General features: G+C 44.0%; 1 protein-coding gene across 7 annotated transcripts in view; it reads left to right on the top strand.

Annotated features, from left to right (window-relative positions):
* Nucleotides 1–23898, top strand: part of TRIQK (triple QxxK/R motif containing) — a 103331-nt gene that overhangs the window by 5783 nt on the left and 73650 nt on the right. For 2 of the 7 annotated variants that reach the window (XM_069957380.1, XM_069957381.1), the window contains exons 2-3: nucleotides 6888–6992; nucleotides 7631–7686. The exons of 2 other annotated variants lie outside the window; for them this stretch is intronic. The gene's annotated coding sequence lies outside the window, so the exon portion shown is untranslated. Of the gene's footprint in view, nucleotides 1–6887; nucleotides 6993–7048; nucleotides 7326–7630; nucleotides 7687–23898 lie in introns of those variants that run through there. 3 more of the 7 variants (XM_069957378.1, XM_069957379.1, XM_069957382.1) reach the window with 2 other exon arrangements.

Genomic DNA, 23898 nt, shown 5'->3' with positions numbered 1-23898 from the left:
GCAAGTCGGTAGGTGTGAAGGCAGCCTAAAGGCAGTAGAATTGGCCGGTACCAGACCACTGCTTCTAGAGCAGATTGGTGGACGGTAACCTAGACAGCGAGCTAGACCTTTTTGGCTTCCAAGAATTAGTAGGTCCGGCAATGTATACGGGCACCATAAAGGTGGCAGCTCCTCAGCCCCAGCTGCCTTTGTTCTCTTTGCTGTTTCCTTTTTAATATATTGATTTGTCTTCTTTCCTCATAGTAATTTGTTTGTCCTGTATTATCTTTTTCTTTTTCTTTTTTTTGGTGGGGGAAGAAATGTTTAGCACTGAAACACAGAAATAAAGGTCTCTTCATTTGATACACAGCAGGAGGTGTAATTCTCCAGTGATAAAGCAGAACATAAAGTACGTCTTGCAGTGTGTGGAGGTTGGAAGGAAACAAAGGGAAATATTTCTGGTTGTGTGATGGAGGTGAACATTGGTTTTATGGGGTCACTGTAGGAAACTTTGGGGGGGGGGGTTACACTGTGTATTATGATATTGCTGGTCCATTCAGCAATTCACTAGTTTCTGAATATTCAGGCTATTGAAATAGCCGAGTTATAATAACTTTAATCACGTCTCAACTAACATAGATAAACTTGTAGGACTCGTCACGTTTAATATGTTTGAACACTCATTTAGCAAAAGTGCTGTCTTCTCCTGATATTTCCTCACATTGTTGACTGCTTATTGTCTACGTTGCCGACCACCACTCTGCTCTAAAAGCAGTGGTCTGGTTGGTATGTATAAAGCTATAATGTAGCTGTATAGAGATATGGGGGAGATTTATCAAACATGGTGTAAAGTGAAACTGGTTCAGTTGCCCCTAGCAACCAGTCAGATTCCACCTTTCATTCATCACAGGCTCTTTGGAAAATGAAAGGTGGAATCTGATTGGTTGCTACGGGCAACTGAGCCAGTTTCACTTTACACCATGTTTGATAAATCTCCCCATAGTGCCTATGTATATTATTTTTATATTTGTTTAGAGCAGAGACAAGTTTGCTAAAAATACAATCTACAAGTATAACATGCATCACAAGGAAGAAACCTTTAAGTATCGCTTAAAATTTACTGATATATCCAAGAGTGGTCACTCCCAGAGTCGTGAATGTAAGGGAGAAGTATTAAAGGGAATCTGCAGACACAGGCACATCAGCTTCCAAGGAAAAATGCAATTTTATAGGGGCATATTTGCAGGTTAGATACTTCTGTGGTATTCAGCAGGGTTTTTTTTGACCCATAGACTGTAATTGGTCAAGGACACCCTTCCGGATTTTTCCGGAAGGGTGTCCGTTCCGGAAAATAGGTCCGGAAAAAATAGGACATGACCTATTTTTTTCCGGAATTCCGGCCCGGACGCCCCACATAGAAGTCTACGGGAGCGCCGGAATCACGGGCACTTTCCTGATGTACATTCCGGATTACCTGCGCACCCCCCACCATCTGCATAACTCACCCGCCTGCTCCCTGCTTCCTCCTGCTTCCTGGTGTTCACCTGCTGCTGCCATCCCCGTATGCTCCCCTGGCCTCCTGCTCCCTGGTGCCGCGCCCGGACCCCTCACCCAGCGGCACCAGACCCCTCACCCCCTCCTGACAGTAAAAACTGACACAAACGTGTGAATGGGGCCTAAGTGGTCCTATAAGTCAATGTAATGACAAGGGAAAAACCAAGGCCAGGTATCCATCCACATACAGCTGTTTCGGAGTGTTGCCCCTTATCAGTGTGGAGCAGTATTCTGGCTAGGTGGAAGCAATGCCTAGTAGAGCTATAAGAGAAACGGATCACTGATCTCAGGGAGACCAGCCAAAGATAACACTGCCGGCTACTAGTTAGTGCGCTCAATGTAGTGAAATCCTAGGTGCATTGCTCCCTGGTAAACATGAATATGCAAAAAAAGAGCCCGTGGAGCATCAGTATATGATACGTCTAACTTGCTTCTAACAAAAATGTACATGTAATTGAGGTACAAATAAATATATAGTATACTCACTTGTCCAGATCCACTGCATTGCTCCCAGTCCCATATACCACTTCCTAGTTGCTAATGACCTGCCATCCCTGCAGGAACTGTGCTGCTCAGCCAATTACTGATTGATGTGAAACACCACTGTGGCCAGTGACTAACTGGGTAGGATCACTTCCTTTTGGGACTGGTTTCATCAGAAACCTCAAAGTAGCCAAAAAGACTGGGGACCAGGAGCGTCTTTGTGGTGACTGCAGGGAATCTGGGCAAGTGAAGTGAGTATAGGTTCTTTTTTTTAAGGACAAACATTAGAAATAAAAATGCCTGCCCTCAAGGTTGTTATGCCCTCAGTTTTATAGTCAGAAATCATTTAATCATGCAGAAACATTAAAAACAGAACTATAATTAAAGCTGTGAGTAAGCTTAAAACCCACATAAAATATACAGCTACATTTTGTTCATGCACTGCGATAAATATGACATACTGTGTATTGAAAGTCGCATTGGCCTGTGCAGCCGATGTGTCAGTGCCCAAAGGGGAAAACAATGGTACTGCAGTGATTTGTATGGAAATCCCATGGAAACTGCATAGATAATACATAAACAACGTACAGGATAAACAGGACGGGTTGATTTCTCAAGAATACCTTTTTAAAAGCATAGCAATAGGGGGTTAGGATGGTACCTCTGTGTATAGGGCTCTCCTGAATGACCACCACCGGATGATAGAGTTAGCAGTCAGGCATGATGAAAAAATTCCTGCCGAGACCCTTTGATTAGGGACAGATAAGCCGCTGCAAGAGCACTGCAGCTTACCCCTACCCAGAAAGAACACAGGAATGATTGGTCGTTCCAAATGTTACTGTATATGGAGAGTATGGGCAATGGGCAGGAGAGATTATGGCCATTAGAGATGGGAGAGCTGAGCCGAGTTTCTGCTTCGCATGAACCCGAACCATTGGCATTTAAATCCCTCTGTCTTCCCAGTCGATGGGGAAGGTGGAGACAGCCCGAGTCCTGCCTGGAAAACAGGGATACAGCTTATGTCCTAGGCTGTATTCCAGGTGGGGCTCGCACTGTCTCCACCTTCCCCACAGAGCAGATAGACTGCAGCCAGAGGAGTCGGGCAATACCTAGCTAAGTGCATATGTACCTGTGCGGGCCCCTGCAGAATTATGTGGCATCTGTTAATTGCAGCAATGGCCGTGATTTATGCAAAACATACGTTGTGTGAACATGGCCTTAACGTGTGTGACACCTCTGCTCCTTTCAGTGACTGCTGCACTGACCCCCATATACTGCTGCGCACTAGAGATGAATTTTAGCAAGTCAGGTATAAGCGGTCAAACTTAAAGCGAATTTACCATCAATACATTCACTTTAACCTTTTCACATGGATAGAACGGTGTCGGCGCGGGGAAGCCAGTGCCACAGTCCTTTAGTTTTTAACTGCAGCCCGATTCCTGCGTGCGCTGCCGGCTACGGTGCCCGAGAATAGAACAGCGTCATACGCAGGAACCTGGCTGCAGTTAAAAAAAAAAAAAAAAAAAAAAAAAAAAAAAGGACCGTGGCACCAGCTTCCTGTACCTTTCAAACTATATGCAAAGCTTAAAGCGTACCCACAATACACAGTCTGACCCCCTGAAACCGATTGTACCTTCAGATAGCTGCTTTTAATCCAAGATCTGTCCTGGGGTTCGTTCGGCAGGTGATGCAGTTATTGTCCTAAAAAACAACTTTTAAACTTGCAGCCCTGTGTCAAATTGGCGTGGCCTAGATTATCTATGCCATAGGATTGCGACACCCCTCTTTCCCTCCTTCCCGCCCTCTTCATCATTAGGAATGCCCCTGGAAGGTATTCTCCTATTCCTCACCTGTGTGAACACAGCACATGTGTTGCATTGTTAAGGCACCTGTGCAGTGTTAACACAAGTGATGAATAGGAATAATTCTGCCCAGGGCGTACCTAATGGTGAGGAGGGACAGAGAGGTTGTGCAGGTCTCAGCACACACACTCTAGGCCACACCAATTTGACACAGGGCTGCAAGTTTTAAAGTTGTATTTTAGGACAATAACTGCATCACCTGCCGAACGGTCAGATTGTGGGTACTGATGGTACATTTGCCTTAAGGTGCTGAGGGGCCTTCTGGTCTCCTCTGATTTATGGGCCCAGTTACAGGTGTGACAGCTGGGACCCCTGTAGATACGTGAGTGTTCAGACGCTTCTGTAGTTGAAGATAAAGTATTGTTGCAGACATGTATATCGGTATTATTCCTTTATTGTAAATCTTTGTTATTTAGAGGGTCCAGAGTTCCTTCCTAAGTAGCACTGCTGAAAAGAAATCTTTATCCAGTAGAGAATCCCCCATAATTTTCATAAACCTGTATAGTGATTGGACATGATGAAGCCATGGAGTGACCTAGAAAACTGTCTAGCTGTGCATCCCCAGACTGCCTGGTCTCTATTCACCAGTGGCGTCGCTAGGCAGTTTTATTCGGGGCTCATGCCCCGAATAAAATGCCTGCTGCCCCGGATTTCTTCAGCCCCGCTCTTGCGAGCCAGATGCGGCTCTTTTGATGGCCGCATCTGGCTCGCAGATCGCGGCTGCTGCCCGCCTCGCCAGCTGCTCATCTTATCTACTGCCCACCCGTAGCGCCCGCCGTGCATGCTGCTCCAATCCAGCGGAGACCGGAAGTGCGGGGCCGCTGCGGCGGGCCGTGGCGCACGCGCTGATTGGATGCGTACACCACGGCCCGCCGCAGCGCAGCACATCCGGCGGCCGCTACGAGCGACCAGTAGGTGAAACTCGGTGGAGGTGAGGTGGAGGTGACTGTGGAGGTGAGGAGGCATGGGGGAGAGAAGCATGGGGGAAGAGAGGTATGGGGGAGAGGACCACGGGGGAGAGAAGTATCTGGGGGAGAGGAGCAAGGGGGGAGAAAAGCGTGGTGTAGAGAAGCATATGGGGGAGAAAAGCATATGGGGGAGAGAAGCAAGGGGGAAGAAAAGCATGGTGGAGAGAAGCATGGGGGGAGAAAAGCATGGGGGAGAGAAGCATATGGGGGAGAGAAGCATGGGGGAAGAGAAGCAAGGGGGAAGAAAAGCATGGGGGAGAGAAGCATATGGGGGAGAAAAGCATATGGGGGAGAGAAGCAAGGGGGAAGAAAAGCATGGTGGAGAGAAGCATATGGGGGAGAGAAGCAAGGGGGAAGAAAAGCATGGTGGAGAGAAGCATATGTGGGAGAAAAGCATGGGGGAGAGAAGCGTATGTGGGAGAAAAGCATGGGGGAGAGAAGCATATGGGGGGAGAAGCATATGGGGGAGAAAAGCATGGGGGAAGAGAAGCAAGGGGGAAGAAAAGCATGGTGTAGAGAAGCATATGGGGGAGAAAAGCATATGGGGGAGAGAAGCAAGGGGGAAGAAAAGCATGGTGGAGAGAAGCATATGTGGGAGAAAAGCATGGAGGAGAGAAGCATATGGGGGAGAAAAGCATGGGGGAGAGAAGCATATGTGGGAGAAAAGCATGGGGGAGAGAAGCATATGGGGGAGAAAAGCATGGGGGAGAGAAGCATGGGGGAGAAAAGCATGGGGGAGAGAAGCATATGGGGGAAGAGAAGCAAGGGGGGAGAAAAATATGGGGGAGAGAAGCATGGGGGGAGAAAAGCATGGGGGAGAGAAGCATGGGGGGAAAGAAGCATATGGGGGAAGAAAAGCATGGTGGAGAGAAGCATATGGGGGAGAAAAGCATGGGGGAAGAAAAGCATGGTGGAGAGAAGCATATGGGGGAGAGAAGCATGGGGGGAGAGAAGCATGGGGGAGAGAAGCATATGGGGGAGAAAAGCATGGGGGAGAGAAGCATGGGGGGAGAGAAGCAGGGTAGAGAAGCATGGGAGGAAAAGCAGGGGGGAGAGAAGCAGGGAAGAAGTATGGGGGAGAAATATGGGGGGAGAAGCATGGGAGAGAGAAGTGGGGGGAGAAGTATGGGGGAGAGAAGCAGAGGAGAGAAGCAGGGGGGAGAATTATGGGGGGAAAAGCAGGGGAGAGAAGCACAGGGGAGAAGTATGGGGGATAGAAGCAGGGAAGAGAAGCACGGGGAAGAGATGTATGGGGGAGAGAAGCAGGGGTGAGAAGTATGGGGAGAGAAGCAAGGGGAAGAAGTATGGGGGAGAAAAGCAGGGGGGAGAAGTATTGGGGAGAGAAGCATAGGGGAGAGAAGCGGGGGGGGGGGGGGGGGAGAAGCATGGGGAAAAGAGGGGGCCGGGTGGGGTAGTGTGTGTGGGTGGAGAAGGTGAGGTGGGGTAGTGTGTGTGGGTGGAAGGGGTCAGGTGGGGTAGTGTGTTTGGGGATGGCAGTCGGGCTAATTGCAGGCAGGATGGGAACTTTATTACTATGGTATGTACAGCAGGCGCATTATTACTATATAGGAGGCACAGCAGAGGGGGTATTACTATATGGAGGGTACAGCAGGAGGCATTATTACTACATAGGAGGCACAGCAGAGGGTGCATTATTACTATATGGAGGGTACAGCAGGGGGCATAATAACTATATAGGGCACAGCAGAGGGCATTATTACTATATGGAGGGTACAGCAGGGGGCATAATAACTATATAGGGCACAGCAGAGGGCATTATTACTATATAAGGGTACACAGCAGGGGGACATTTTACAATGTGGGGTAATACAGCAGGAGGCATTGTTACTATAGGGCACAACACTGGACATTATTACTATTTGGGGGCACAGCAGAGTATCCTACCTACAGGGGGCAACATACTTACCTACCTACTCACTGACACCAGGTAGTGGAATAACTACTGTATGGGAGCCTATAGGAGGGGAAAAGGGAAGGAAATTGAAGGAAAAGTGCAGAGCCTGAGATGTTTGTCTGGCAGGTTCTGAAGAGATGAATTGCAACTGAAAGAAATCATCATGGTGGTCTGGGCCGGATGGAGAGGAAAAGGGAAAGAGAACAACTCAGATCAAAGAAGACGTCACCTGTGAGTCACTGAATGAGGTTTTTGCATTTTGTAGAACGTTATCTGGTAGGAGTTCCCCGAGGTAGAAAAGGTTGGGAAACACTGGCCTAGAGGATAGGAGCTAGGGCAGACCTCCCAGAGGCTGTGTGTACAGGGGGAGCTGTGAAGGAGCTGTCTGTGCCTGCTTAGCCACAGTTATTAAGAGTGGAGGCAATAGAGCAGGACTAATTGAGCAGTCATTGGGGTTACTAGCTTCTGCATCGGGCTCCTTCGCTAAGCGCTTATGACGGCACTCAGAGGGCCCGGGCCCCGGATGTTTTAGGACCCTAGCAACGCCCCTGCTATTCACACTATGTAACTATTCCCCTGGATCAGTAAACCTGCCTGTAGTGTTTATTATAAGGGCTGTTATAGGTTTCCCACCTGTTAGCATGATGTGACGGTAGCTCTGCTCCCTGTACAGTACTCCTCTCATTTCCTATTGTCAGATACTATTTAGTAATAATCTGTTTTCATAATATTTATTTTCGGAGTCTCGCTGCCGTCACAATGCCTGTGTAAAAATCCATATCCAAATAGAAAAGAATGAGGGGAAAGTAGGCTCTGTGACACCTGACTGCTACTTCTTAAGTCTCACATCAACATTCTTTTTTTAATAGTGCTTTATGGATCGTTCCTTTATATAACCTGCGCTGAGGAAAGCAACACAATTTAGGTAAGTGCTTTAATTCTCTTTAATGTGTCTCAAATGTGCTGTAAGATGTCTAAGACAACTGTGAGCTCTGATAAACATCAAACTTCTCAAACAAAGAGACCAACTTTACAATTTATTGCCTGAGTCTACAGTACGTTTCCGTCAAGATTCCCTGGTGGCTGGCCATGGCCGTATAGGAAAGGCAAGGTTTCCATTGGATATTCATAGGCCAGGTTCATACAGAGCAGTTTTTTGATTTTTTTTTTTTTTTTTTTTTTCCTATGAAGCATACACACTTGTTTTTCCTTTTAATGTGTCTTTGTGATAGGGACTACCCCAAGCTTTAGCTAAAAAAATAAAATAAATCGATAGAGATATGCTATCAGTTTCTTAGATGGTCATAGCTCTTTAAGTAAGCCTGTCAGCAAAGCTTTGGCTATTAACCTCTTAAGGACGGAGGCAATTTTCGTTTTTGCGTTTTCGTTTTTTCCTCCTTGTGTTTAAAAGGCCATAGCACTTGCATTTTTCCACCTAGAAACCCACATGAGCCCTTATTTTTTGCGTCACTAATTGTACTTTGCAATGGCAGGCTGCATTTTTGCATAAAGTACACTGCGAAACAAAAAAAAAAATGTGTGGTGAAATTGAACAAAAAAACGCATTTCTTTTATTTGGGGGGCATTTGTCCTCAAGTCGTTACAATTACAACGATATATAACATGTATAACTTTTATATTATCTGATGTCCTGTAAAAAAAATGTTCCTTAAAATCACTCCATTCCCAGGCTTATAACGCTTTTATCCTTTGGTCTATGGGGCTGTTTGAGGTGTCATTTTTTGCGCCATGATGTTTACTTTCTATCGGTACCTTGATTGCGCATATACGACTTTTTGATCACTTTTATTACATTTTTTCTGGATTTGAGGCGACCAAAAATGCGCAATTTTGAACTTTGGGATTTTTTTTGGCGCTTACGCCGTTTACCGTATGAGATTCGGAATGTGATTAATTAATAGTTCGGGCAAATACGCACGCGGCGATACCAAACATGTTTGTTTATTTATTTACTTTTATTTAAAACCTGGGAAAGGGGGGTGATTCAAACTTTTATTAGGGGAGGGGGCTTTTTACTAATAAGAACACTAATTTTTTTTTTTTTACGCTTATACTAATAGCCGTGGTCCCAGGCTACACGCGGTTTCTGGGATCGCGGTGGTTCAGAGCAGGGTCGCCGCGCGGCCCCGCTCTGAACACCTTTTGCGGACGCATGACGTACGGGTTAAAGAGGTACTCCTGCATAAAAAAAATTCTTTCAAATTAACTGGTTTCAGAAAGTTATATTGATTTGTAATATACTTTTATTTAAAAATCGTATTATTTAAAAATCGGTCGTATGCTGCGCACAGTTACTGCCGAGGTTGTATGCCGCGCACCCTAACTGCCGAGGTTGTATGCCGCGCACCCTAACTGCCGAGGTTGTATGCCGCGCACCCTAACTGCCGAGGTTGTATGCCGCGCACCCTAACTGCCGAGGTTGTATGCCGCGCACAGTTACAGTATGAGGTTGCTCTATATACCATACAGGAAAATGATGCCATGTGGACATAGCCTCCACGTATGTAAGGGCCAATCAGCTGTGAGCATACAGAGGAACCTTTTAAAAATGTATAATTATTTATATCATGTTGATAAAAAAAACTTCCCTTTATTCCATGTGGTGATGGTATACATCTGGCTGTGGGTGTGTGCTATTTCGTAACATAATGTCGGTACCTTGTGGAGCTAAATATATGTTCTATATAAATTCTATGATTTTATAGTAATTTGTCCCTCTTTACTACATCTACATAACGTAATCTAGGTACAAAAACTGTAGCTGTGACTATGAAGCCGCCCAGATATGTATGCCATGTTACATAATCCAGTCATTGACAGAAACCTCTTGTCTATTCCGCTCGATCTTCTTTGGAGCCTCACTTTTGACCCTAGAGGAGTGAAGATAGTTTTCATTATAGTTTACATGGACGGACGCTGAAAATGATGATGATGAGCCAGGTGTTACTCCTAAACATAGCCATATATGAAGAACTCTGCCAGGGGAATCCAAGGCACTTGTGTTTTGCCACAGAGTATATACACTGTGCACATGAGCTATCTACACGCCACTCTTGCTTCTTTCCCATAGATGGAGAGAATGTGCCAAGTACAGAGCTTCCCGGAGATCAAAGTCACTGACCGTCGCGCAAATAGACAAAGTGTTCTCTGTGATAACAGTGTGTGATGGGACGTTTCCTAAGACTAAAAACAGCTAAGAGTTTCCAGTTGATGTCACAAAATTCTGCCGTAACAGCCAGTAAAATAAGTGCGCACTTTCATTTTAAACTTATGTCATAGAAAATGAATATGTATATCAGATGGAGGAGAAACTGTATACAGTGAGACCCTGTGAGGTGACCACCCAAACTGCAGCTAAGAATCCTTTCCAAAAGGGTGGGCCTCTTGGAGAAGAGGGACAAAATGCATGAAACATAAGATGTTAAAAGAGTTAAAAGCATATACTACCGAATTTTGCAAGTTTTTCCACTTGCAAAAAAATGGAGAGGTCTGTAATTTGTGCTGTAGGTACACAGAATTTATTTGAAAAAAACCCAGAAAATGACAGTGTAGGATTTTTCAATAATTAGTCTGAATGTTATTGTTTTATTAAGTATGAATTTTATTTTATTAAGTATTTGATCACCTACATACCAGCAAGAATTTTGGCTCTCTCAGACCTGTTAATTCTCTTTAAGAAGCTCCTCCCACTCTGCCCCTGTTTGAACTTTTTACCTGTATGAAAAAACACCTGCTCACACATTCAGTCAATTACACTCCAACACCTCCACCATGGCCAAGAGCAAAGAGCTGTCTACGGACACCAGGGACAAAATAGTAGACCTGCACAAGGCTGGGATGGGCTACAGGACAATAGACAAGCAGCTTATTAGAAAATTGAAGAAACTTGCAAGATGCAAGATCTCACCTAGTGGGGTAAGGATGATTCTTAAAAGGGTCAGGAATGAGCTGAGAACTACATGGGAGGACCTGGTCAATGGTCTGAATAGAGCTGGAACTACAATCTCAAAGATTACCATTAGTAACACACTAATTTGTCATGGATTAAAATGCTGCATGGCACGCAAGGTCCTCTGCTCATGATAGCACATGTCCTGATCCAGAGGAGGCATGGGAGAAAGTCATGTGGTTTGTGAGATTCCAAAATATCAGACGCCAAATAGAACTTTTTGGTATCAACACCTTTCGCCATTTTGGAGGAAGAAGGAGGGTGAATACAACCCCAAGAACACAGTCCCAACCGAGAAGCATGGGGGTGAAAGCATCATACTTTGGGGTGCGCTTTTCTGCAAAGGGGAAAGGATGACTGCACTGTATTGAACGGAGAATGGATGGGGCCGTGTATTGAGAGATTTTGGGCAACAATCTCCTTCCCTCAGTTAGAGCATTGAAGGTGGGTCATGGCTGGGTCTGAAACATACAGCCAGGGCAACTAAAGATTTCCCCATAAGAAGACCTGAACTCAATAGAAAATCTTTGGAGAGAGCAGAAACTTAACGTTCTTTAAGACACCAGATTTCTCTGCCGTGGTGGTCGTAAACAAGCACAATTTGGTTTGTGGTTTAACCAGCGGCTTGTTTTCTGTTCTGCGGGGGTGCTTGGGATTAAACCCGTCTTATCTAAGGGCCCTATTCCACCGGACGATTATCATTCAGATTATCGTTAAATCGTTCAAATCTAAACGATAATTGTTCGGTTGAAATGCAGTTAACGATTAACGACTGAACGAGAAATCGTTGATCGCTTTATAAGACCTGGACCTATTTTTATCGTTGCTTGTTCGCAAAACGTTCGCAAATCGTTCGCATTGAATAAGACATCGTTCGGTCGTTCGCAATAGATACGAACGCAATAGCAAAGAAAAAAACTATCGTAATTACGATCATAAGTAACGATTATCGTTCCATAGAAATGAGTGAACGTTTTCAGGTCTTTTGCAATAGCGGTCGTTTGAGATCGTTAATCGTTAACGATTATGCAAACTATAATCGTCCGGTGGAATAGGGCCCTAAGACTGATGGTTTATGCTAAAGGTCCCCATACACCTTCGATAACTGCCTGACGAATGATCGTTTGATTGACAATCTCCCCCGTACACAGGACAGGAACATTGACCTGGCCAATCGTTACTGTGGTCTTTATGGGGAGGGATAAGCTGCAGACAGACCTCTTTTGACTGCGGCTTATCTTTCCAAGGACAAATGGGTTGAGAAGTGATTTTCTATCACGCCCAACCCCTGTCTCTACTGACATCACTCCCATGTGACCTTGGCGGGTATGGATGGCAAAAGGATAAAGTGTATGGGGACCTTTTAGAATAGACAATCGTTTTTTGAAAGTCTTGATAATCACTTTAGTATTTGGCCCTGAATTTTATCCTTGCAATTTAGTCATCATAAATTGGATTGTAGTTTGTGATTATTTATAATATATTAAATGAATAATAATAAAAAAATAATATGTAATATATATATATATTTTTTTTTTTTTTATTCTCTCCCTTTTTGTGTCTTCTGTATGATTATAACCCTGCTGACTGCTCTGAATATGGCTTCCAGACTAATTGACCGGATCCTGCTCCCTGTGTGAGGCCGGGCTGGTCCGCTCGGAGCACTGGGATTTTCGCATCTACCTTTTGTGCCTCTGGGTTAATGATTTCCATTTCCAGTCCTGCAGCTGCCCACATAACCAACAGTTGTGATGAGGATGTGATCCCGGAGAAGTGCTAATTAATCTCACCCTAGAGACTGCACAAGTTACCTCTATGACTGTCGAGGGCTCAGCTGGCATGTTCAGATAGTGTTCCTACATGGAGATTATGCCTGGGGTAATAGAAATCAATGTCCTCTCAGTTGTCAGGGAGCAGGAACCCTGGAGAGTCATAACATATTGATGAACTGATCAGCATTTCAGGATTAGGAGGAGAGTGATTATTAATCAAACTGCTGCGAGTAAAGCAGAGAGTCATGCTCGGCTGGACGTATTCTCTCCAAAGCTCATGGACTGTGGACTTGTAAGACTGCTGCCCAGGACCATGCATAACAACACAGTGCAGCGTGCGTATTGTTCACATGCTAATCTCCTACACAATCCTGCATAGACTGTATTATCCATTTCAATTTTAAAATAGCTTTTTTTTATTTGCCACAACCATGAAATGGCATGTATAGCTAGATGTGGTTTATTCATTTATTTTATATATATTATTTTTTTATTAAAGTAGCTTTTCACATTTCTACCCCCCCCCCTTTTTTTTTATTTATTGCTTCGCATGTTTTCGTGGCTTTCTATTGGTACCATTTTCATCCTATTGATATTAATGGGTTAAAATTAAACCCACATGTGCTGTGAATTTGTTAATTTTTTTCCCCCAATACATATAGTTCAGCAGTTTCACCAGAAACGGCAAACAAATAGTTAACCCTTTAAAAGAAAACTGGTTCCTTACTACAGCAAAATTTATGTTTCTTTCAAGTCATCTTGTTTTAGAAAATTTTATATACGGTAGGTTTATAATTTACTTATGTTTAAAAATCTTAATCCTTCCAGTAATTATCAGCTGCTGTATGTCCTGCAGGAAGTGGTGTATTCTTTCAAGTCTGACACAGTGCTCTCTGCTGTCGCCTTTGTCCATGACAGGAACTGTCCAGAGCAGGAGTAAATCCCCATAGAGATTTTCTACTGTTCTGGACAGTTCCTATCACAGACAGAGGGGGCCGCAGAGAGCACTGTGTCAGACTGGAAAGAAAGCACTACTTCCTGCAGGACATACAGCAACTGATAAGTACCAATCTCAATATCTAGCATTTCTCTTTAACTGAACAAAGAATAGGTAGAAATTCCTCCATAAAGCGGCATATGAGGCTGCAGTTATCAGAAACATAGCTTTTTATGGTGCATCTCCGATCAGTTAGTTAATGCACGTATTCCCATTATACTGAAAGTGACACGGGGTGACCTCCTTTATATACCTGGATAGTGGGATTTAGTTTTAGAAACGCAGCCAATAACTAAAGCTTGTTTCTTCAGCAATACTTGTAATGGCTTTTGGGCACATTTCGAAAATGTAGAGCAGAAAACAAATCCCTTATCTGAGAATAATCTCGACATCGTTCTATACACTTTCTGTATATATGGAATAATACATGTGTATATATAATGGTATGCAATCCTATATACGTATGTCCCAAATTTTTTTAAAGGGAATGATTGATTCTAATGGAGCCGCGTCACAGAGGGGAGGGGCTTTCCCGCCTCCAGTGCTTCAGACCGGGACGGTGACTGGGAATAGACTGGCACTGTGCATGGGAACCGGGTCGCAGTTCAAAAAAAAGGACTGCGGCGTTGGCATCCCCGCGCCGGCGCCGGTCTATTGATGTTAAAATCTTACAGCGATGTACCTGCTGGTACATTCACTTGAAATTCTTCTTTATTTGATAGGGTTCTCCACTTGGACAATGCATACTTGCTAGAATGGTCTCTTGACAATGACCTGCAGGGATCCCCAGTGATAAGTTGTGTTGTGTAAGTACAAACCTAGAGAGAAAGAGAAGCGGCTGCACCTCACACCTATGGCTGACACTAATGCCTCTCGGCTACATTTAAAAACCAACGCCATTATGTTGGTATATAAGTTGATCAAACCATATTGGCCATGTACCTCGTACAGGTCTTCTTGCACACATGAGTCCCTACGCTAAAACAACACCGTGCTGGTCAGCGAACACCAACCACGCCAAGCAAATGCCAACAGGGGAGGGGGGGCACAGAATGGCCCTGCAACCCCACTGTCACAGGACCAGTTGTTAATAGTCACCAATGCACCAGCAGGTAGAATGGGAGAAAGAGGAGGTACTTACCATATGCGCACAGGTGCTTCCTGCTAATTGGGGTCACATGGGAGGAGTGCTAGCCACATAATGTAAGGGTCCATTTACACAGAAAGATTATCTGCCAAAGCCATAAACAAAAAGACTATAAACAGAGATCAGATCATAAAGGAAAGCCTGAGATTTTTCCTCTTTTCAAATTCATTCCTGGCTTTGGCTTCAAATCTGTGGCAAATTATCTGTCAGATAATCTTTCTGTGTAAATGGACCCTAAGTGGTCAGTTTTTGTGCAGCACAACCATAGGAGAAATTTGAAATTACACAGTGTCCATTTAAATCAATGGAAGCCAGAAACTCCCCAAGAAGGATTAGGTACGTATGTAGTGTAGATTGTAGTGAATAGAACACTGGCCAAAGTGTAAATACGCTGTATACACTACGGCCGGTGTTCTATGCGGCCGCACAAAATAACTGACTGGTCTATTTTGTGCGGCCGCTATTCAGTGAACAGCAGTTGTACAGAACAGCCTGTTCTCGCAATGTAAAGTACGGCTCCTGGCCATACTTTATATTGTGCTCTATGGCTAATTGGAGTGCAGGCACACTCAAATGTGCCTGCATTCCAATTAAAATGAAGTGACGTTCACCCGGCCAATACTGCAGTATCGACCAGGTGAACATCTGAGACATTGGCCATTGTTTGACACATCAAACACTGGTCATGTCAAACAACGGCCGATGTTCATACAGTGTCTGAACATGGCTTCCATATGTATATACTGCAGTTTAAGCCTACATAGCTCCTGTAGACCCTACAGTTTTAACCAATAATAATAATAAATCCAATGAGGAGTTTCATCTCAACTCCAGATAGTATTAAGAATCATGAGTCTTAGGAGAGAAGACATAGTGATCCCCTGATGAAGTTCTAAAAACACCCCTGCTTGGGTACACTTAATTTTACACATCAGGTAAAATAATTGGACAGTAGTATATCGATTATCAGTGCGACACATTCAACTGATTTTACGGGTGCTTCATCCAGCTTCATCAGGGATCACATGGATTGTGATCTTCACTGTCTCTTGGGATTTTAGGGGGATGTTAAAGTGTTCACTTTTTGTGTTAAACTACTTAAAACATAAGTATAATACTTTAGTACTTTTTACCGAGTTTAGTTACGACATAATAAAGATTATTGATAAATCTTCACATTTGCCTCGCACTGTTCTTCTGGAGAGACCATTTCCTCCTTGTGTTTGGAAGGTTCAATAGCTGTAGAAAAGTCTTCATAAGTTTTAAGACATAGAATTTATTTTCAGCTGTTTAGAAAGGCTGTGATTTTTTCTTTTCTGAAATTGCAAGTATCATGAATAATCACTTCACTTACTGTTAAATAAGCCATATTGTCTATGAATAACCACCTGACTGCTGAGAAAAAGCAATCAGCAGCGCATCCAGGCTGTCAGGCTTCACATTTACTGTAAAGGTGTGATGTGGGAGGCTTCTTCCGATAAACTGCAGCCTCGGCTCTTTCCATTATTAGGATCTTCAGCATTCTGATTCTTAACTTACCTGGTCATACATACCAGGTTATGATCGGGCAGAATATGGCCGATCACTCGCTCATTACAATATATTTATATGAGTGACATGCCAGACTAATCCATCCCTCAGCTGAGTGCATCTTTCCAATCGGTGGAAGTCTTAGGGCCTTATTTCACAAACAGATTATCTGACAGATTTTTTAAGTCAAAGCCAGGAATGGATTTGAAAAGAGGAGAAATCTCAATCTCTCCTTTTATTACGTGTTTATAGTCCATTCCTGGCTTTGGCTCAAAAAAATCTGTCAGATAATCTGTTGGTGTAATAGGGCCCTTAGGTGGGGCCCCTTTACAGGGGCTGAAAATTGATGACAAGCTTTTCCTGGAACGCCCATTTACCCGATAATCGGCCGTGTAAAAGGGACAGTGATCAGCCGTTGAACAAGCATTCGTCAGCTGATTGATTGGGGCATGTGTGTTGACTTCATGGACATATTAGTCCTTCCATTGCATATATATTTGCTAACAACAGACAGGATTGTGTTCTACTACCAAATAGGATGACCATGCATGAACATTAGGACCTATGTGCACATGGTCTTAGAATGTACTATCATGGGTCTTTTTTTGTGTGGGGGGGTCTAATAAGATCATATATGTATTGGAGTGTTTATACTTTCTTATACCTATTATCAAACAATATATGCGACGTTAATACTACTGGCTTGTATTGGACATTTTTAACGCCGGCGCTTGCACATATTTAGTGAATAATTGGATTATACATGCCTTGATACTGGTGTGCGCATAAAGTTTGGCGTAACAATGGAACTGTATGTAATTAACATTAATATTAGGATTATACATGCCCGTCGTACACCAGCAGTATCAAATATGATGGTGTCTAATGGTATGGCGTGATCTATGTTACGAGGATCTCAATGCATGCGCAGACTTGCGGCACTATGGATATTAGTGAGGATTGCCTCATGAGTACATATGTTCTCCATAACTATAATGAAGTGTGTTTGAGTGTAATAACATCTAATATAACCATGTAAGACTTGTTTTTGATGGCTCTTGTAAATGCAATGAGCTACAGCGATCATGTGACTTTACGTCAGACGATCGCGTTCATGTGACTACAATGAACCGGACATGCGCATTAACGCATGGATCACGCTATCGGCGCCATTTTGGAGTCAGCATGGAGCAATGGGCAGCTCCCGGTACACAGGTATTACTAATAATTATTTGTATGATCTACTTAATTATTTGATATTTTTTGTATAAATAACAGTCCCTAACCTATGTACAGTACCCCTGAGGAAGTCCGGTTGGGCGGACGGAACGCGTGGGGCTCTTTTCCTTGACACCCCATCACCACCCTGTTGCTTGTGTATCTATGGTGGTATCTTACTATTCTGATCTGATTTTCACTTTACTGTTTTTGAATACGGCCTCTTTATTTCATTAGGTGTCATTGCTTATAGTGCTTATATTATTTATCACTTTAATTGATTTTCATTTGGTTGTTTTCAATACAGTCTCTTTATTTATTAGGTAATAACTTTTATAGTGCCTATATTTATTAGTATTGTGGATTGTTGGTGCAAATTAGATTTATTATTGATTATTTATGCATTGCACGTGCACTTTACTTATACAGGGTGTGTGACATACTTAGATTGGGGTGTCATTGTGGGTGGTACTATACCGGGTACCCCCTTGTGTGCTATACATTTTAATTGTTTTTAAGCTTGTGGGATCATTAATATCTAATATTGTACCTGTTATAATAAAGTACTTTTATTTATTACATTACTCGGTGTGCTATGGTTTATGAATTTGGCATAGCTGTTTCTTTGATATAGTTATATTGGTTTATATGCTTACCATTTAGCACCCATTATTTACATTGAGTTGTGCATGTCCAACGCCTCTGTTTGTCTCATATCGGCCACACGTTTCTCTGTGCAAACAAGATTTGCGACTAATAACAATGCATTTAAATGGTCGCACAAATGACCCAGCAGACATTTGTATGGCTACGCCATGGTTGAGTGTTGTAAAGGCTCTACAGTCGAGCGCTAGACTTGCTGATCAGTGCTTGTTTTCAGCCTTCCAACTTGTTATATAAAAGGGACCTTTATTTCTAGTCAGTGCTATATTAGTATGTCTCAAATACTTGTAAGTTTCCCATAAACCTTAAAGGGGTAGTGCGGCGGTAAAGAATTATTCACAGAATAACACACATTACAAAGTTATACAACTTTGTAATGTATGTTATGTCTGTGAATGGCCCCCTTCCCCGTGCCCCCCAGCCCCCCACCCCCATGTACCCGGAAGTTTGGTGCACTCTACATTACCTGTCGCGTGCCGACCCCCGTCTCCGATCTTCAGTCAGTGACGTCTTCTTCGGCCGGCGAGCAGCTCCGACTGTTCCGAATGCCGGTTGCCCTCTGCAGCATCATCCGATGCTCAGCCGCGATTGGCTGAGCATAACTGTTCTCAGCCAATCGCGGCCGGCCGAAAAAGACGTCACTGACTGAAGATCGGAGACGGGGTCGGCACGTGACAGGTAATGTATAATGCACTACACTTTCGGGTACACGGGTGGGGGTGGTGGGACACGGGGAAGGGGGCCATTCACAGACATAACATACATTACAAAGTTGTATAACTTTGTAATGTGTGTTATTCTGTGAATAATTCTTTACCGCCACACTACCCCTTTAAAGGGTATTCCGATCTCAGATTGTTAACCAATTACTTTCTATTATGCATCCCAGATCCCCATTGATGATCAGCTTATTATCCACTCTCCTATAATAAACTGAGATGAATATATCCCTTTACCATTAGAGGAATTATTCAGTATTAGGAAAAAAAAACACAACTACTTTTACACCAGTACAGTTCAGCTCCACTCACTTCATTGATATTGAGCGTAACACCACATCCAAACTGGAGACAAGAAGGGTGCAGTTTTTTGAAGAAAGTGTCCATGTTTTTTCAAGCCTGGGTAATCCCTTTAACCCCTTAACGACCGCGGGCGTAAGTGTACACCCCCAAAACCCGTGCCTTAATGCAAACGGGCGTACATTTACGCCCGCGGTTTCCCCGATGCTGCGTGTACACACGCTGCAATCGGGGAAGATGGCCTGCTATAATGTATAGCAGGCCATCCCTGCTTGTCGGCACGGGGGGTGATTAACCCCTCCCGTGCTGACGATCGCCGCTATTGGCTGATCAATTCAGTTCAGCCAATGGCGGCGATCTGCAGCTTTCCGGGTCATCGGTGACCCGATGGCCCGGAAAGCAATGGCGGTCATTGCTGTCCGAGAACGGCACTGACCGCCATTACTGTTAAAAGTAATGGTGGCCACGGTGCCACGTCCCGATCGCCGTGACCGGCCGGCCGATCACGGCGATATAAGTACCCCATGAAAGGGTTAAATACCTGCTTTGGACACCTCAGCTAGGTAGCTGAGGTGTCCACAGCAGGTATTGACCCATACTCACCTGATCCAGCATCCCGATCGCGTCTTCCGGGTTCCGATCGCGTCCTCGTCTTCGTCTTTTTCCGGCGGTCCCCATCGGCAATCATCGGCTCCAGCGTCGTCTAACTTCGGCTTTTTCCGGAATTTGCGTTCTACTGCCCCCTAGCGGCTGTATATAATACACATATCAGTAGCTATAGGGTTGAAGAAAGGGTTTTTTTTTTTTCCCCGCACCCTATCGCCGCTGAGTGCTAATCAGCATCGCACATAAGTGCGCCGCTGATCAGCAACTCCTCCTTTTTGGCGTAGGGTGTTTTTTTCCTATATCCTACAGCCACGGTCTGCTTATAAGTGCCGCACATAAGTGCGGCATTTATCGGCAACTCCTTTCTTGGTGTAGTTTTTTTTTTTTAATACTTAATGTTAAAAAAACATGTAAAAAACACCATTACACTACACGGAATAAAGTTTTACACTACACCACTACACATTTACATACCCCATATACCAATCCCCGTATAAAGATGGCCCCCAGGGTGTTTTCGGTATCGAACGCATACGCTATTATTGTCTCCGACACCGAAACAGCCAGTGAGGATGAATGGGGGGGATCCTTCTTTCCTCCATTCATCCTCCTCATCCAGTGACGTGTCTGGGGGTAGCGTAGCGTACACTGCCCCCCAGACACGTCTTTTTCGCCAGTACCGTCCCAGTAAGAGATGACGGTATGACACGAAATTCTACAAACTCTATGAGAGTACCTCAGGGTACACTTACAGATTTAGGGTACCTGCACACTGCGGAATGGCGAAGGATAACCCTTTGTGTATTCCGCAGCTGGCACCCACCGGCGGACAGATGCAGGCGTGCGTCTCCGCCCGTGTCATAGACTCCATCCTATGCACGGGCGGATTCCATCGTCTGTCCAAAGAATGAACACATTGGACGGAGAGCGGAATCCACTCGTGCATAGAATGGATTCTATGACACGGACGGAGACGTGCGCCCGCATCAGTCCGCCGGTGGGTGCCAGCTGCGGAATGCACAAAGGGTTATCCTTCGCCATTCCGCAGTGTGCACGTACCCTTAGAGTGCATGTAGGAAGGGACATCCGAATCCAGCCCCCAGATGCCTCCCCCCCCCCCCCCATCCTCGGAGTTAGTGGTAAGATCGTTCGGGAACTGATCTTCCCACTGCTGGATAAAGGTTACCACCTGTACGGGGATAACTTTTATACCAGCATCCCCTCTTCCGGTCCCTCGCTGCCCGAGCTACTGTACCTTGCGGCACGATCCGAAAATATCAGAAGCAGTAATAGAGCCCTAATATTTAGCAGCCATAGAGGGGACCCAGCGCTTCTGGATATAAAGGACCCCGTATCGCACCAGGACAACATTTTCCAGGTGACGTCCCCCACACTGGAGAACGGGAGACCCCAGAAGAAGTGCAGAGTGTGGTGTAACAACCCCATAAGGAATCTAACAAGGGGGGCAGCGGGGATATGGCACCCTGGTGACTACCACATTTTGGACGTGAAAATGAAAAAAAATTGTATTTTTTATTTTCACGGCACATGTTCTACATACGTGCCTGTTACCAGTGGGGTCCATGTGCTCACTGCACCCCTTGTTAGATTCCTTATGGGGTGTAATTTCCAGAATGGGGTCACTTGTGGGGGGGTTTCTACTGTCTTGGCAGCACAGGAGCTTTGTAATTGCGACATGGCCTCCATCCTCCATTCCAGCCTTTAAATGGCGCTCTGTCTCTTTGGTGGCTTGCCCTGTGCCCATATGGCACATTATGTCCACATGTGGGGTATTTTCGTACTCAGGGGAAATTACCCTACACGCTTTGCGTTTTATTTTCTTTTTTAACCCCATGTGGAAATGGAAAAAAAAATCAAGGCTAGACCAACATTTAGTGTAATTTGTTTTAAATTTTTACTCTAAATCATTGATCTTGTCTTGATTTTTTTCATTTTCACAAGGGGCTAAAAAATAAAAAAAACACAATGTGTAGAGAAATTTCCCCTGAGTACGGAAATACCCCACATGTGGACATAAAGCGCCATGCGGGTGCAGGGTAAGCCTCCGAAGGGAAGGAGCGCCATTTGGTTTTTTGAGGCTGGATTTGGCTGGAATGGATTTTGAGGGGCCTTGTTGCATTTAAAAGGCCCCTGTGTTGCCAAGACAGTGGAAACCCGCCACAAGTGACCCCATTCTGGAAACTACACCCCTTAAGGAATCTAACAAGGGGTGCAATGAGGATATGGACCCCTTGATAATGGGCACATTTGTGCCGTGAAAGTGAAAAAATGAAAATTTTCACTTTCACGTCACATTTTTCCACATTTGTGCCCGTCACCAGTGGGGTCCATATGCTCCCTGCACCCCTTTTTAGATTCCTTGAGGGGTGTAGTTTCCAGAATGGTATCACTTGTGTGGGGTTTCCGGTGTCTTGGCAGCACGAGGGCTCTGTAAATGAGACGTGGCCCTTGAAATCCATTCCAGTAAAATCCAGCATCCAAAAGCCAATTGGCGCTCCTTCCCTTTAGAGGCTCGTCCTGCGCCAGCTTGGCACTTTATGTCCACATGTGGGGTATTTCTGTACTCGGGAGAAACTGCGCTACATGTTTTGTTTTGTTTTGTTTTTTCCTTTTATCCCTTTGTGAAAATGAAAAATTGAAGGCTAGAACAACGTTTTAGTGTAAAAAATACTTTTGTCTTTTTTCAGGCCATATTGTTCGGAAAATCTGTGAAGCACCTGTGGGGTCCAGATGCTCACCGCACCACTTGTTACATTCCTTGAGGGGTGTAGTTTTCTGAATGGTGTCACTTTAGGGGTATTTTTTAGGTTTTGGCACCCCAGAGCCTCTGCCAACCTGAAGTGGTACAGTCAGAAATGACCAAATATAACGGAGCCATTGAAATGCACTAGGCGCTCCTTTATATCTGAGGCTTGTGGTTGCGTCAAATAGCGCAATAGGGCCACATATGGGGTATTTTTATAAACTGCAGAAACGGGGCAATAAATATTGGGGTGCATTTCTCTGGTAATAAGTTTATAATTATGAAAAATATTGGATTACAATAGAATCTCTGCACAGAAAATTAAAATTTTCAAATTTCTTACACTCTTAGCTTTTATTTCTGTGTCTCCCCTAAAGGGTTAAAAAACTTTCTGGATGTGCTTTTGCAGAGTTTTGGGGGTGCAGTTTCTGAAATGGGGTGCTTTGTGGGGCTTTCTAACATACAAGATCCTCAAATACACTTTAAGGCTGGGTTCACACTATGTATATTTGAGGCTGTATTTGTGAGGCTGTATAGCAACCAAAACAAGGAGTGGATTGAAAACACAGAAAGGCTCTGTTCACATAATGTTGTAATTGAGTGGATGGCCATCATTTAATGGCAAATATTTGCTGTTATTTTAAAACAACGGCTGTTATATTGAAATAATGGCAGTTATTTACCGTTATATGACGGCCATCCACTCAATTTCAACATTGTGTGAACAGATCCTTTCTGTGTTTTCAATCCACTCCTGGTTTTGGTTGCTATGAGGACCTGACTTGAGGACCAAATACTGCCTGAAATATACGTAGTGTGAACCGAGCCTTAACCTGAACAGTTCCCTAAAAATATCTGACTTTGAAATTTTACTGAAAATTTGGAAATTTGCTGCTAATGTTTACGCTTTCTATTGTCTAAAAAAAAAATGAAATATAGTTTAATAAATGCCACCAACATAAAGTAGACATGTTGCTAATGCTATTTAATATATAATTTATGTGGCATAACCATTTTATGTATAAGCAGAAAAGATTTAAAGTTGGAAAAATGCATTTTTTTACAATTTTTCACGTTATTTGGTTTTTTTCATAAAGATTCGTTATAAGTATCGACTCCAATTTACAAGAAATGTAAAGTACAATATGTCACGAGAAAACAATCTCAGAATCAGCCAGATAGGTAAAAGCATCCCGAAGTTATTAATGAATAAAGTGACACAGGTCATTGTCATAAAATTTGCTCCGGTCCTTAAAGGGGTAGTCCACCCAAAAATTTTTTCTTTCAAATCAACTGCTGCCATGAAGTGACAGAGATTTGTAATTTACTTCTATTAAAAAATCTCAAGCCTTCCAGTACTTATCAGCTGCTGTATGCCCAACAGGAAGTTGTATTATTTCCAGTCTGGAGAGCAGGAGGGGTTTTCTATGGGGATTTGCTCCTGCTTTGGA

This window comes from Dendropsophus ebraccatus, chromosome 2 (genome assembly GCF_027789765.1).
Source record: "Dendropsophus ebraccatus isolate aDenEbr1 chromosome 2, aDenEbr1.pat, whole genome shotgun sequence".
In the NCBI taxonomy this organism is placed as follows: Eukaryota; Metazoa; Chordata; class Amphibia; order Anura; family Hylidae; genus Dendropsophus; species Dendropsophus ebraccatus.
The sequence above is the reverse complement of the archived record's forward strand: the minus strand, read 5'-3'. Positions and strand labels throughout refer to the sequence as shown.